The 13830-nt window shown below is 54.5% G+C and overlaps 1 long non-coding RNA gene across 1 annotated transcript; it reads left to right on the top strand.

Annotated features, from left to right (window-relative positions):
* Positions 1-921: 921 nt before the first annotated feature.
* LOC148107899 (uncharacterized) lies at positions 922-5936 on the top strand. Its single transcript, XR_015721477.1, has 3 exons — positions 922-1256; positions 3503-3648; positions 4884-5936. It is a non-coding gene; the product is annotated as an uncharacterized LOC148107899 (long non-coding RNA).
* Positions 5937-13830: the final 7894 nt, after the last annotated feature.

A 13830-nucleotide genomic window follows, 5' to 3' on the forward strand; every position in this document is an offset into this window, starting at 1 on the left:
GGCAGCAGTATCTCCCCACTTCAGAACACTTTTATGGGACTGGTTTGTTTTTTAAAGAAAAGTTCATTTACTATATATTATTCAATTAGGAAACCTGCCAGGCACGTTGATTTTTTTTAAAGGGCAAAAATAACCTAATAAGTCAAATTCGATTGGCAAACTAGAGTCTGTACAGTTTCCAGAGTAGCTGAATGCCGATGTGGCTCAGATCAGGAGCGGGGATGGAAAGGCCGGGAAGGGCGTTGCGAGCGAGGGGCTGGAGCATGCAGGGCTGGGGGTGCGGGGGGGGGGGGGGACAGGACTCCAGGCGGGGCGGGCAGGTGCCCCAGCGCCAGGCCCACTCCCCTGGGCCGGGCAGGGACTGGAGAGGAGGGCAGCGTGCCACCGGCTGGGGAGAGGAGAGAGCCTCTCGAGACGCCAGTCCCATCCCTGCGTTGGCAGGTCCCTGCTGCGGAGTCGGAGCTCGGGAGGCAGACCGCCCAGGCCGGGGAGACCTGATTTCCGGGACACGAGGACGGAAAGGGTGTGTCTCTCCCGGAGGAAGTGGAGCGAACACCAGGCAGGGTGAGGCCACCAGAACCCAGGGTCGGGTTGTCCTCGGAGACGCACAGCCAGACACACGCACACACGCTGCTCGAGCCCTGCAGCACATGCTCTCACCCACATGCACGCTCTCGCACACTCAGCCACACCCCCACACTCAGAGCCCAGCACCCACCTGCGCCCACTCACGGGTCTGAAGGCTCGCACACATCCCTACCCATTTACACGATGGAGTCTACTGGTGCACGCTTGCACGTGTAGCTCGCACGCGCTAGCTCGGTCTGAAATGACCTGCTCACTAAGCGGACGCGTGCCACCTGTTGCTGTTTTATCTGCGCGGGGAGGCGCTTGTGGCTGCAGACAGCGCATGCTCGTGTCAACGATGGAAACTGCTCCTCCCCGCGGCCTGCCTGCACCTGCCCGGAACTCGGCTGTGGGAGGCTCCTGAGAGCTCCTGGCAGGACATAGGGGCGGGGGAGTTGGTCTGAGGGAGAGGGAGCTGCCCCCGAGTCCCGTGATCCCCGTCTGGGGCTGCTTTGGACCTTCGTGTCCCGGGCCAGGGGCTGGGCCAGGCGCAGCCTCCAGCAGCCCCCCAGAGCCCCTGCAGCCTGGAACAGTCTAGAAGTTGGAGCAGGTGCACCTCCCACACTGGGAGCTACAGTGCCCGGTGTTTGTAAAATGTCTGACATTGTTTCCGGGAACGTCTTGTCCATGTAAGTAGCTGTTCCCGGATGGAACGGTGTCTGCAGGGACTCACTTTCCCTGTGGCTCTGGCCCCTGGGGAGGGGGAGCGGCGGCAGGCCACCTGGGGGTAAAGCAATGGCTCAGGGAAGGTGGGAGGAGGGCCTTGTCCCCTGGGCCAAGAGGAGGGGATGGGCAGGGCTCCGGGGGGGACACTGACCCCCTGAGGGTGAGAGCAGGGAGGGAAGGGCTGGGCGGGGTGGGCAGGTTACCCTGGCCTGTTCACTGCAGTCCAGCTGTCCTCCTGCTTGAGGGCCCACCTCTGGAGCCCCAGTCTGTCAACCCAGCTTTGATCGTGGCTCCGCTCTTTCTGGGTGGGGGACTTACCTTCTCTGAGGTTCTATTTCCCCGCGGTTGAAGGGGGTTAATGATTTCAGCTCGGAGTTACTTAGGAGTTTTTGGTTAATGTAATGGAAATCAACTTGAGATGACTTAAGCTAAAAAGGAGAATCAATTCAGGGACAAGAGGGCAGCTGGGCCTCGGGTAGCTCTGGGACGTGGGGCAGAGGACCAGTTGCACTTGCTCTGTCCCTGGCCTCTTGCTTTCTGCTCTGCGGCTCCGTTTCTGCTCTCTCCTCCCAGCCTCCTGAAGGGCAGGAAGTGACATTTCTAGTAGGAAGCTTTCATTCTTCAGACTTGGGCCCACGAGACTACTATTTCTTAGTCCCAAATTCTGAGGGAGGAGGTCTGACTGATCCCATCTGAATCAGGTGCCCAAGATGCCCAGACTGGTCCCATAACTCCTGGGCAAGGCGACGGGGGGTGGGGGGGACACCGCATAGTACAAAAAGGCTACCAGGTACTGGCCCAGGCAGATAAGGGGGCAAGATACGGGGTCACTGTAAGCTGGTGGAAGGCTCACACAAGTGAGAAGATTCAAGACTTGAGCCCAGGTTCTCAATAACTCTAAGCCCTTGGTTTTTAACTCTGGCCCTAGGTTGGGTTCCCGTAGCAGAGCCTGAGACAGGATTGTTCTGTAAGTGGATTATTGAGGGAGTGGCCTCAGAACAAGCCTTTAAAGAGGTGAGGGAAGCAGGACAGGGCAGGAGAAGCCAGGAGACTGCCAGCCTGGTCCTGTGGGAGCTCCGGGAGCTAGTGGCCTCATAGTTTTGACCCATCTTGAGAAAGGAAATGGAACCTTTCAGTCATTCATTAGGGGCTGTGCAGAGGGAGGGGCGCCTCCCAGCATCACTGAGCTGGGCAGGTCCCAGCGGCAGAGGGCAATCCTGCAGGACAGGTGCAGGGGTGAGCCCTGAGCGCTTGGAAGGGCCCTGGGTGCCCAGGGGGGTCTGCGCACAGCAGATCTGGGGGCTGCGGACAGGGGCTGATGGACAAGTGCCCGAGTATTGTCAGGGACTCGGTGACGGCCCGAGCAGGAAAACAAGAAGAGGGAAGAGGTCCCTCCCATGCTCATGTCTGCCTGGCCCCCAATTCAACATGCTCCCCGAATCCCTAGGGAGAGCCATCCTGGGGAAATGGATTGTCATCAGTCCCATGAGGGCGGACCATCCCCGCACCCCATGCTGTGGACTGTCGTATTCAGATGGATTTCAGACGCATGAGCAGCACGCAAGGAGCGTTCGCATCTAAACCGCAATCTTCATTTAGGAACCCTTCCATCACGATGACCCAGAAACGCATCTCCCACAAGTTGGAATAACGCCATCAGAAGGGTCACGCCGCCCTCATGATTCTCTTGACAGGCACAAATTTATATAATAATCAGAAAGCATTTTCGACATTAAGGGGCCCAGCAGCCCAGCCGTGGACGTCTCGGATGGCCACAGCATTAGTCACGCCCCACGGGCCTGTCGCCTTGTCACCAACGCCTCCAGCTTCCCCAGGAACACAGCAGGGTCTGGAAGCCGGCTTGTGAAATTTGTAAAAGCGTTTTTCCAAACTACTCCTTCTGGGGGGAATTTGTAAAGAATTACATTACTTTGAGGATAATTATTTCCTCTGACCATTTTTCGCACATTTGAAGACTGTGGTAAAACATACGTAACGTAACATTTGCCATTTTATACATTAAGCGTGTGAGTCACTGGTATTAAATATATCCACAGTGTTGTGCAGCCAGCACCACTAGTCATTTCTAGAAGTTTTTCCTCTTCCCAAACAGAAACTCTGTCCCCATTAAACACGACTCCCTCTCCCCTCCCCCAGCCCCTGGTGGTCTCTGTCCTGCTTTCTGTCTCTATGGCTCTGACTCCTCTAGGAACCTCGTGGGAGTGGAATCGCACGGGACCAGGCTTTCGTGACCGGCATCTTTCACTCAGCCTGGTGTCCTCACAGTCCATCCGTGTGGTAGCAGGTGTCGGAATGGCCTTTCTTTTTAAGGCTGGAGAATTTTCCATGACATAGGTAGGCCACCTTTGCTCATCCGGTCATCCGTTGATGGACATTTGGGTTGCTTCCACCTTTTGGCTGTTGTGAATGTTGCTGCTATGCACACACCCAGTCATTTTGGCAATAGAACGTACTAGAATGAAGTCAGGGAGGCCTTTGCCCCTACAATGGCTCAGCTCCGTAGGCCTGTGTCTCCAGGCGGAGTCCCAGGAAGAGGCAGGCTTCAAGGAGCTTTGCATCACGAATGACGAACCACATGGAGTTAGGAAATGAGTCACGGATTTCAAGAGTCTTAACAATATTCAGATTGTTTGATCAGTAATTCTGTTGGGAATTTATACGGGAGAGTCAGGATACACCCTGAGAGGTGGCTCAGGGCTTCATCACAAGCAGAGGTACCAGGGACATTAGTTAATAGACAAAATAAAAAGAATTTCTTCTCTGCAAACCAAGCTGGGGGGGGGTGAATTAAATTTGCTCCCCACCGTGTCTGTAATGATATGATTAGATCTTTTTTAATTTGACCTCTGTAAATCGAGTAAGAACAAGGCATCAGCTAAAACCAATAAGCCTGAGGGAGAAGAGGGGAGGGTGAAAGCCATATGGGGAGGTAAGAACAGTCAGATGCGGGGAGCCAACCCTGTGCTTGTGTCGCACCCATCTCCATCCTCTCGCCCTGGGGGTGCGCCCCACAGCTGGGGCCATAGCCCAGCCATCCGCTCTGAACTTACTGACTCCGGTGAGTGAAGACCACCTAGCGGCATAGCTTCATGGACCACCTCCTCCCAGCACCCCTCTTTCACCCAGAGCCCCCGCCCACTCCCGGAAGAGGCCTGCCCTCCTTCTCTCCCCACCTGGCAATCCGTCAACTGAAAAGAAAAATTTCTCCAAAACGCTACAAACGGGCAACACATTTCTGCAACGGGATCAAACACTTGGCGCATTTCTTGAAGACCCACACGCACACTCCCACTGGGACTGGGAAGGAGCCCGGGCCCCGCGAAAGCTCCCCGCAAGGCCAGCAGGCTCCCGGCCTCCAGCGGCCCAGCCTCCGCGTCCTGCCCCGGGTGTCCCGGCTCCCCAGCCCCATTCCCCTGGGCAGGGCCATCCATCGGGGTCATGGGGGCTCAGAGACAGAAAGCGAGCCCCAGATGAAAGTCCCTGTAATGGACCCTGTCATGCTCCACGGAGGTGCAGAGAGGGAAATCAAACCAAAAAGTGACCAAAGGAACCAAATTACTGTATTTCAGACGCAGAGCCGAGAAGCAGCCTCTAATGGGACTTGGGCAAATGGCCCCCAAGCGGGAAGTGGGTCAGCCCTTCTGACTTCAAGCACGACAGCGGCTTTCATCTGTCTCCCGGCTCAACTGTCGCCTGAGAAACTGCTGCCTTCCTAATGGGCCCCCTGCGGGCCCCCCCCCACCCCGTCCCCACCTCTGTCACCCCCTCCCCCGGACGTGACAAGTCTCACCGTGTGCTCATTGTCATTTGTTCTGCTTATAAGAACTTTCCTTTCTGGACATTTTATTCTTGGTGAAAATACGTCTTTATTTTCTACACTGTTCCTTGGGAAGGGAAAGTTTTAAGACAGTTTCGAAATCCCTTCTCAGTTAATAGGCTGTCGTGCAAACAGTCATTTTCCTGGTGGAATGATTTTCAAAAGGAGAGACTAAAGCTGTTTTCTCCCTTGTCATGGCGATTAGACTTTGTGACCACCTTAGTTACAAAAACTAATCACTGTCCTTACGATACGTCCTTTCATTGATCAAAACTGCAATGGCAAAATGGCCATAAACACCCCCGGTCCCGTGCATCTCGCCGCGTTTGGACCGGATGGGCCTGAAGGCACGAGAGAAACTGCTTCTGTGACAGTGTTAGGGCTCCGGTGCCGGCTGGGGCTGGGGGGCTTCCTGGGGCCCCACCACCCCCGGGAGCCGTCCTCACAGGCCTGGCTGCGTGGTCCCTCCGGTTCCACCGTGTTTGGGGCCTTGGGGCCCAGGCTGCGGGGAAGGTGCTCTCACAGAGGGCAGTGGGCGGGCTACCCTGAAAACACCTGCTTCTCCCCCCCTACCAGCGGCCCCCGCACGAGGTGGGCAACCCCGACGGACAGCCCACCTGGGACTCAGGCCCTCCAGCCAGGAAGACTCTCGCCAGCCCCTTCCAAGGGCTCTCCTTCCTCTCACCTGTGAGCCTCAGGGGAGGGCCCCACGTGTGGGGGGTGGGGGCCAGGGCCAGCCGGGAGGAAGGGTCTGTCTCTGGGTCCCCAGCCCCAGGCAGTCTTTCTCTCTCTTCCGGACACAAGGTTGAGGCGCTCCCTGCAGGTGGGTGGGGGGCGGGGGGAGAGCAGGCCTGATCAGCCCATGACAAGCCCTCAGACAGGCCTCAGAGAGCACTGGGCAGGGAGGGTCTGCCCGCTGGGGAGGCTCTCGGGCATGAAGAGCACATCAGGGGGAAACGAGCTAAAGGACACCAGGGAGAGAGCGGAAACACGGAGTCCCCTCCGGGGAACCGGGTGAGGAAAGGCCGAGGGCACAAAGGAATCATGAGGGACTTCCAGACGGAGCACCTCTCAGTGCCCCTGGTGTGATTCCGACCCCCCGGAGGAAAGAGGAGGCGCCAGGTTGAGACCCCTACCTGGGCCATGTGGGCACTTCACAACAGGCCCCAAAATTCTAGCCACTCCTTTGAGTTTGGCTGGGGGCTAGCCTCAGTTTCCCTTCATCTTCAGAGAACTAGCTCATGAGCCTTACCCCGGGAAGATCTGCCCTGGAGCCCCAGCTCGCGGAGCCAGTCAGGGCGTCAGGCTGGAGGCGCTGGTGCTGCCAGACTCGGCCCTCGAGGCCAGAATCAAACCCGTCTCCGAGAGCCTCTGGACACGCAGGCTCCGGGCACCCCTGCACACCCACATCCCCCGTGGCTGCACCGTGTTCTGAGGTCCCACATGCGGTACCCCACAGTCCCCCCAGCCTCGTCTCTGCCCATCTCCATGCCCCTCCACAGGGGTGCTTAGGCTGGACTGAGCACCTGGGACGCCTCTCAGTGGTCATCTGACATTCCTTCCCTTCTAGAAAGAGCATCCTCGTGTGGTTTGGTTGGACTCCTGGCCCGGACAACCTATGGTACATCCAAACCTCAGGAGTTAGTGTTCAGTTGCCCTTGGACAGAGTGATGGCATTAAACACCTGGTCGTGTGAATCGGTGGGATCGCAACCCCCCGGAGGGCAGGCTGCCCCTCACATGTGCTGGAGTTCCCTGCGGTTGTGGACATGAAGCTGACCGAGGCCTGTTCACCTGTTGGCTGCAGCTTCAGAAGCATGGGCAGGTCTCCTCTAACTCAGGTGTCAGGTGTGAGTGTCACCTAAAAAGCCATCAAAAGTGGGACAGAGGTGCGAGGCAGCCCCAAACCACTGGTGACAAAGCCTGGTGGAGTCCCTTGGTGGCTCTGATCTATGTGACTGCTGATACTGTCAGAGAGCCTGAAGAGGTCACATGCTGTGCTGGGGGTGGTGTCACCTTGCCAGCATTCGGAGGAGTCCAGCAACACCAGCCCAATGGGCAGTGGGGTCAAAGGGAGTTAGGAGCAAGCCTGGGCCCTCCCCCACCATACCTTGACCCACACCAGCCCTCTGGCCTGCTCAGGGCTGAGGGGATATATCAGCCCTGCCCTGCCCATGTGACTCCACGGCATCAGCCCTGTGCGTTTGTGTTGGGGCAGGGGATGACAGGGGGTTTCACTGAATGTTCACTGTTACCATGTGACAGTTCAGATACACTTGCAATCTCGGGAGCTTGGGTGGTGATTCCCAAATGGATGGTGCACAAGACGACCACGGGAAGAGACCCAGGGAAAAGCCATGGGTGTTTCTGCAGTTACAGGTAAGGGCATCTCGCCTTCCGGGCCACACAACAAAGAATGATTCCTTCCCTGAACTGACCGATGAAAACAAAAGCAATCAACAACATAAAACAGAACAAAACCAAATGCCAAACAGTAAGAATCTTCAGCAAAGGGATGGGACATTTACTAATGTGTAAAACTATAAACCTTCATTACTTTAAACAACAGCCAGGTAGACAAGTTTATGGGAAAAGACCCCATTTATAATGGGAGGAAACAGGGTGAAACAATCAGGATTACATGCAGCAAGAAATGGGTAAAAACTGTGTGAGGAGAACTTGAAACTCCACATGGAGGTGGCTGGGTAGTGTGGCCTCCAAGATGCCCACGCCTTAATCCCCCAACCCAGGAATATGCCAGGTGGCCTGGCCAGAGGGACTTGGCAGATATGATGAAGTCACGGATCCTGAGGTGAGAGATGGTCCTGGCGTGTCCGGGTGGGCCTGGTGTCAGCACATGGGGGCAGGAAGTGTGGTGATGGAGGCAGAGGTGCGAGTAATGTGCAGAAGGCTGCGAGCCAAGGAGCGCGGCGCCTCTAGGAGCTGGAAAAGGCAAGAAACCGATCCTCCCCTAGGGCCTCCAGAAGGAACCAGCCCTGGGGACCGCTGGACTCTAGAACCCCAGCCTCCGGAGCTGTGCGACCGTCCCTCCGTGGTCAGGGGCTAAGTCTTCGGGGCGTGGATGGCAGCCACAGGAAATCCACGCACTGTGTTTTGCAATGTTTGGACATTTTCCATAATATAAAAGTTTTAAAAACATATTATCAGCCTCAATAATAAGAGTGTGGTTACTGGTCCGTGAGCAGCCAGCCAGCCCTTAGCACAGAACTGGGAGTCCAGAAATAAGCCCCAAAACACACACAGAGTTGGTATAAGAGGGAGGTGGCGTCTCAAATCATCGGGATGATCCGACCTTCTAAGAAATAGCGAGGCAACCGTTCCTATAAACTGTAAACAAATGAAATCACAAATTGTTTCTAGAAGAAAACACAGAACGTTTCCTTTACAACCTCGGGGCGAGAAAGGCCTTTCTAATGGATTCAAAAGCCAAAAGCCATGAAAGATTGATAAATTCTACCACACTGAAGAAAAACAGCTCTTCCTGCAAAACAAACAAGGAGGCCTACACCAGCAGAGGCAAGAGTCAAATGGTAACCAGGAAAATACTTGTCACTCACCGAACAGGCCGAAGACTTACCTTCCTCCTGCAGAAAGAGTTGCCCGAGGGAGGAAAATACCAACATTAAAATAAGAGGGAAACAGGAGCAGAGGCTCTGCTGAGCAAAGTGCAAACAGCCCACACACGTGAAAAAATGCCCTTTCTCACTCATAATAAAGAAACGCACAGGGCGCCCGGCCGGCTCAGTTGGTGGAGTGCAAGACTCTTGATCTGGGGTCATGAGTTCGAGCCCCATGTTGGGGGTAGAGATTGCTTAAAAATAAAATGTTTAAAGGGCCGCCTGGGTGGCACAGTTGGTTAAGCGTCTGACTCTTGGTTTCGGCTCAGGTCATGATCTCAGGGTCGTGAGATCGAGTCCCGCATTGGGCTCTGCGCTCAGAGGGGATGCTGCGTGAGATTCTCTCTCCCTCTCCCTCTGCCCCTCCCCCTGCTCATGCTCCCTCTAAAATAAGCAAATAAATCTTTAAATAAAATAAAATCTTTAAGAAAGAAAGAAAGAAAGAAAGAAAAGAAACACACACCAAGATTATCCTGAGTTGCCACTTCTCACCTGTCGTTGGCTTGACCACACACCTCTCTCCGGAAGCTGGGCTGGAGCACGAGCAGAATGGTGCAGCCCCAAGGAGGGCATTTTGGCAAAGTCTGTGAAAATGCCAAGTGCACTCACCCCGGACCCTGCCTCCACTGCAGGGGATCTTCTGCAGATACCACAGGGGTGTGGCGACCACCGGCCAGGGTGCTGGCCAGAGCAAGGGATGGATGAACTGACCGCCACGCATGGCCACGGAAAACGCCCCAGGTCCTCGGGATGAGTGAGAAACGGCAAAGCGCAGACCAGTGTAGACAGTGTTTCCTTTCATTTCTGCTCACAAATATACAGTCTTCTTTCCTTGTGCGTGCATTCGAGGCCCGGGAAGGCACCACGGATCCCTAACGAGTCGCAGCCATGGGGTCTGGGCAGAAATAGGAGGGGTGGGTGGGGAGGATGGAAGGCTTCCCGGGGCTGCTTTCACATCAATTTTGATTTTTGAATGTATTATCTTACAAAAAATGTTTTTTTTAATTAAAAAAGAGACTGTCAATACCTGAAATTTTCCTGTTCTATTTTGTTTTCATTCCTGAGAATTAAAAACAAACAAACAAAACTGGAGGGGGAAAAACCCACAAACACCAGCATGCTCTTTTCCAAATACACACAGAATAAGAGGTGGCCGGGAGGGACGGAGGAGAGGCTTGGAAGATGTTTTTGATCAACCTGAAAACGGAATCAGTTCTTAGGACCCAGCCCTGCTGCTAACCTCTGGAGCTGAGCCCAGCAAGAAAGTATCCTGTGTGTATAAAATATTATGTTTCCAGAACAATAGAAAAGGTCATCCCTGGAAACAATCTGGCTCAGGCGTGTGGACCAAATGTTTGGGGAGCGGTGGGAAGATGGTTACAGGTCGGACATGGGAGAGCCTGAACCTGACTCCTCAGACAGGAAGGGGCTGTCCGGTGCCCCAGCAGGAAAGAGGTGCAGTCAGATCGAAGCTCCCAGGGGCTTCCACGGAGTGGCCTGGACAGGGAGGGGCAGGCAAGGCGGTGGGCAGGGCACTGGGACCAGCCACAGACACTCTGACTCTCTGCCCCCTGAAAGGTGGGGTGTGTCTCCCCACTCCTGCATCTGGGCAGACCCTGTGACTGCTCTGACCCCTGGGACACAGCAGAAGGTCCAGGCGTCTCCTGCCTCTGGGAGCTCAGCTGCCACCCTGTAAGGGAGCCCAAGGAGCTGCGTGGAGGGGGATGGGGTCCCAGCTCCAGGCTCCAGCTGTGTATCCCCCAGCCCTGCTCGCATCAGAAAGGAGCTGTCCCTGCCGAATCCTGCCCATATTGCAAGGCTGTGACCAGGTCAAGGTTTTCAACCCCAAGGTTTGGAGGCTGTTTGTTACATGGCCATGAATGCCTGAAACGCTGGCCACGGGGAGGGTGAGATGGAGGACTGACTGGACTCCACGGACAGACACGTGGCGGGACTTGGCTGGGACCAGTGCAGTGGCAGGAAAAGCCTGCGGCAGGCTCTATAGCCATTTCCAAGGGTCGTTTCCTGCAAAGATCACAGCCACCCCTCCCCGCCCTCACCCCCAAGCCAACAGCTCGCGGTCTCCCTGACAATGCCGCCGGCGGGCTGGGGGGCCACCTGTCGGGCAGGGGGCTGCTGGCTGGGCAGCTTGCAGGACAGCTGTGCTCCCCGGAAAAGGATGGTCCTGGCAATGGTAATTGGCAATGTCCTTCCTTCGGCAAGTCAGCCTGACTCTTCAAATATAATAACAGGGTTTGAGAATTTAATTTTTTCCCCTTGCTCACGATCTGTTCCATTTTCAGTGCATTACAGGGGAGGAAAGCTCTTCCCACGAAGGACCTGTCAGCCTGATTTCCTCTTAATTACCGTTCATGTCCACTGTCCTAACCGATCTATGTCTTCTTTTTTAAAAATATAGAACCCACACAAGCCTTTTCGTTTTTCTCAGAGCCGAACTTGACCCCAAATACTTGTCAGCGGAAACGAGGGAGCTGTGAGTCTTGACCAGGTGGTCGCGGTGGCTGAGAGTCTCTGTTCTGGAGGACTGATCCCAACCACTAGGGATGCCTGGTTAAATTTGAATTTCAGACAACAACAAATAAGTTTTTAGCATAACACGTCCCAAATGTTGCATGGGACATGCTTACACTCAGAATATACTCGTTGTTCATCTAAAATTCAAATTTGTATTTGCAGGTCACACCTGAGTCAGCTAGGGGGCCAACCACAGAAGCCAGAGGGCTCGGTGTGGCGGGAACCACCCAGGGGGAGGAAAGAGGAAGACACACAGAGTCCCGGCCAGCTAAACCAGATTTGCAAAGAGGGAGAGGAAGCAGCTAGCAAAGAAATGGTGGGAATCGGGTGACCAGGGGTCCTCCTTCCCCGGGACTTCCCAGAAGCCCTTCAGGCTGATGCAGACTGGGATGGTTATTCGTCCTCAGCAGGAAGAACGTTCTAGACCAAGGAAGCAGGACTTGCAAAATTATGGAGGTGGGTTTGCCTCCCATAAATGGCCTGACTCCGTCCACCCTTCCCCACCCCGTCTGCCCCCACCCTGCTGGACCAGCACGGGGACAAGGCGAGGGAGGCACTTGCCATGGGTACAAAATGGCAGGGACACCACAAACACAACGGTCAAGATAAATATTTCAACGCAATATTTATCAAAGAAAGTATAAAAATACCCATGGTGAACAAAATATCAAACATTCCAATAGAGTTCCTCAAAAAATTGCAATATTGAATTACCGTACGACCCAATGATCAATCCCTAAGTGTGAGTCCAAAAGAACTGAAAATAGGTGTTCCAGACAAAAACTCATACACCAGCGTTCACAGCAGTGTTGTTGGCAATTGCCGAAAAAGTGGGAACGACCCAGTGTCCATCAACTGATGAGTGGATAAAAATGTGGTCTCGCCATAAAATGAGATCATCTTCAGCCGTGAAAGGCACGAGGCGTTGACACCTGCTACCGCATGGGGGCAACTTATGAACGTTCTACTCAGCGGAAGAAGACAAACCAATAAGGCCGCGCATCATGATTGCTGTATGGGAAATGTCCCGACCAGGTGAACGGGACCGATTTCCCCCTTGGCCCTTAGAAGGAACCAGTTCGACAAACACCTTGACCTTGGACGCCAGCCTCCAGGACTGAGGAAGAGCACATTTCTGCTGTGTGAGCCACTAGCTTGCGGTGCTCTGTCCCGGCAGACCCAGCAAACCAACGCGCTCCCCTTTGTCCAGCTGGCAAACATTCTAGAAGTTCGGTAGCACCCAGCCCGGGGCTGGGGCAAAGAGTATTTCGACTCTGTGAGGGGGTTGTAACGGGACGCAGCCTTTCCTGAAGGCAATGTGGTGTTTCTAACAAATGCTGAGATGTGCCCACTCTGGGTACACTGCCCCCCCCCCCGCCCCGGGCTGAGTCTCTGGCACCTGCCTCTGGAAGACGTCTGCACGAGCAAGTTCGTCTCACAGAAGGACGCTGGGAACTGAGTGACCCTCCATGACCCAGGGAAGGTCATCGGGCAGGTGCACTGACGCCGTGGTGGTGCCCGACCACGGAAGGCTGGTCCTCAACTGGAAAGCCACGTGAGATGCGTAAAATAAGAGTGGCGAGTTGCAGGAAAATAAACAGCACGAGATTCCATTTTGCTTTCTTTTTTTTAAAATTGTGCGTATAACCCAAGTGGAAACAGAGACACCTGGAAAACACACGCCCCTCATTGCAGAAGTCCCTTCTAGGAGGAGGGGTGGCAAGACTTGTGTTTGTTATTTTATTTTATTTTTATTTTATTTATTTATTTATTTATTTATTTATTTATTTATTTATTTATTTGACAGAGACAGCCAGAGAGAGAGGGAACACAGCAGGGGGAGTGGGAGAGGAAGAAGCAGGCTCATAGCGGAGGAGCCTGATGTGGGGCTCGATCCCATAACGCCGGGATCACGCCCTGAGCCGAAGGCAGACGCTTAACTGCTGTGCCACCCAGGCGCCCCTGGTGTTTGTTATTTTAAAAACTTTTTGAAAAGTGATATGACAATTATGGGTGACTTTCATGTTTTACACTTTTCTGCTCATTGCAGATATAACATCCTTGACAATAAACATTTAAAGTAAAGTAACTCCATACTCGGACTACGATGGAGGACGCACTTTGTGTTCAAAGGAACAGGGCCCCGTCCAGCAGGCCCCCGGAGCTGCAGAACTGCCCAGCCTCGAATCCAGATCATTCTGGATAATCGGTCAGTATCATTCAGAGTCCTGTGCTGGCTGACCCGTCTCCCCCCATACCCCACCGCCCGTTTACTTTTCACAGTGACCCTGTGAAGCCGGAGGTTTACAGGTGAGGGATGGGAGGCACGAGGAGGGCTGGTGACAGAGTCAGAGTCACACGGCCTGTGAACGCTGAGACAGGCTTTGAAGACGGCCGCCACCAGCTCCTTTCCCTACCCTGACGGGTGACTGGAAGTGTCTCCAGCACCCCAGCCCCAAACCACCTCAGCCAGTGAGCCTCCTGGGGAGGGGGCACCTGACCCCCCCCCCCCGCAGCAGGGATTCTC

The sequence above is a fragment of the Ursus americanus genome, chromosome 24 (genome assembly GCF_024610735.1).
Source record: "Ursus americanus isolate L20-20 chromosome 24, mUrsAme1.1.p, whole genome shotgun sequence".
NCBI classification, from domain to species: domain Eukaryota; kingdom Metazoa; phylum Chordata; class Mammalia; order Carnivora; family Ursidae; genus Ursus; species Ursus americanus.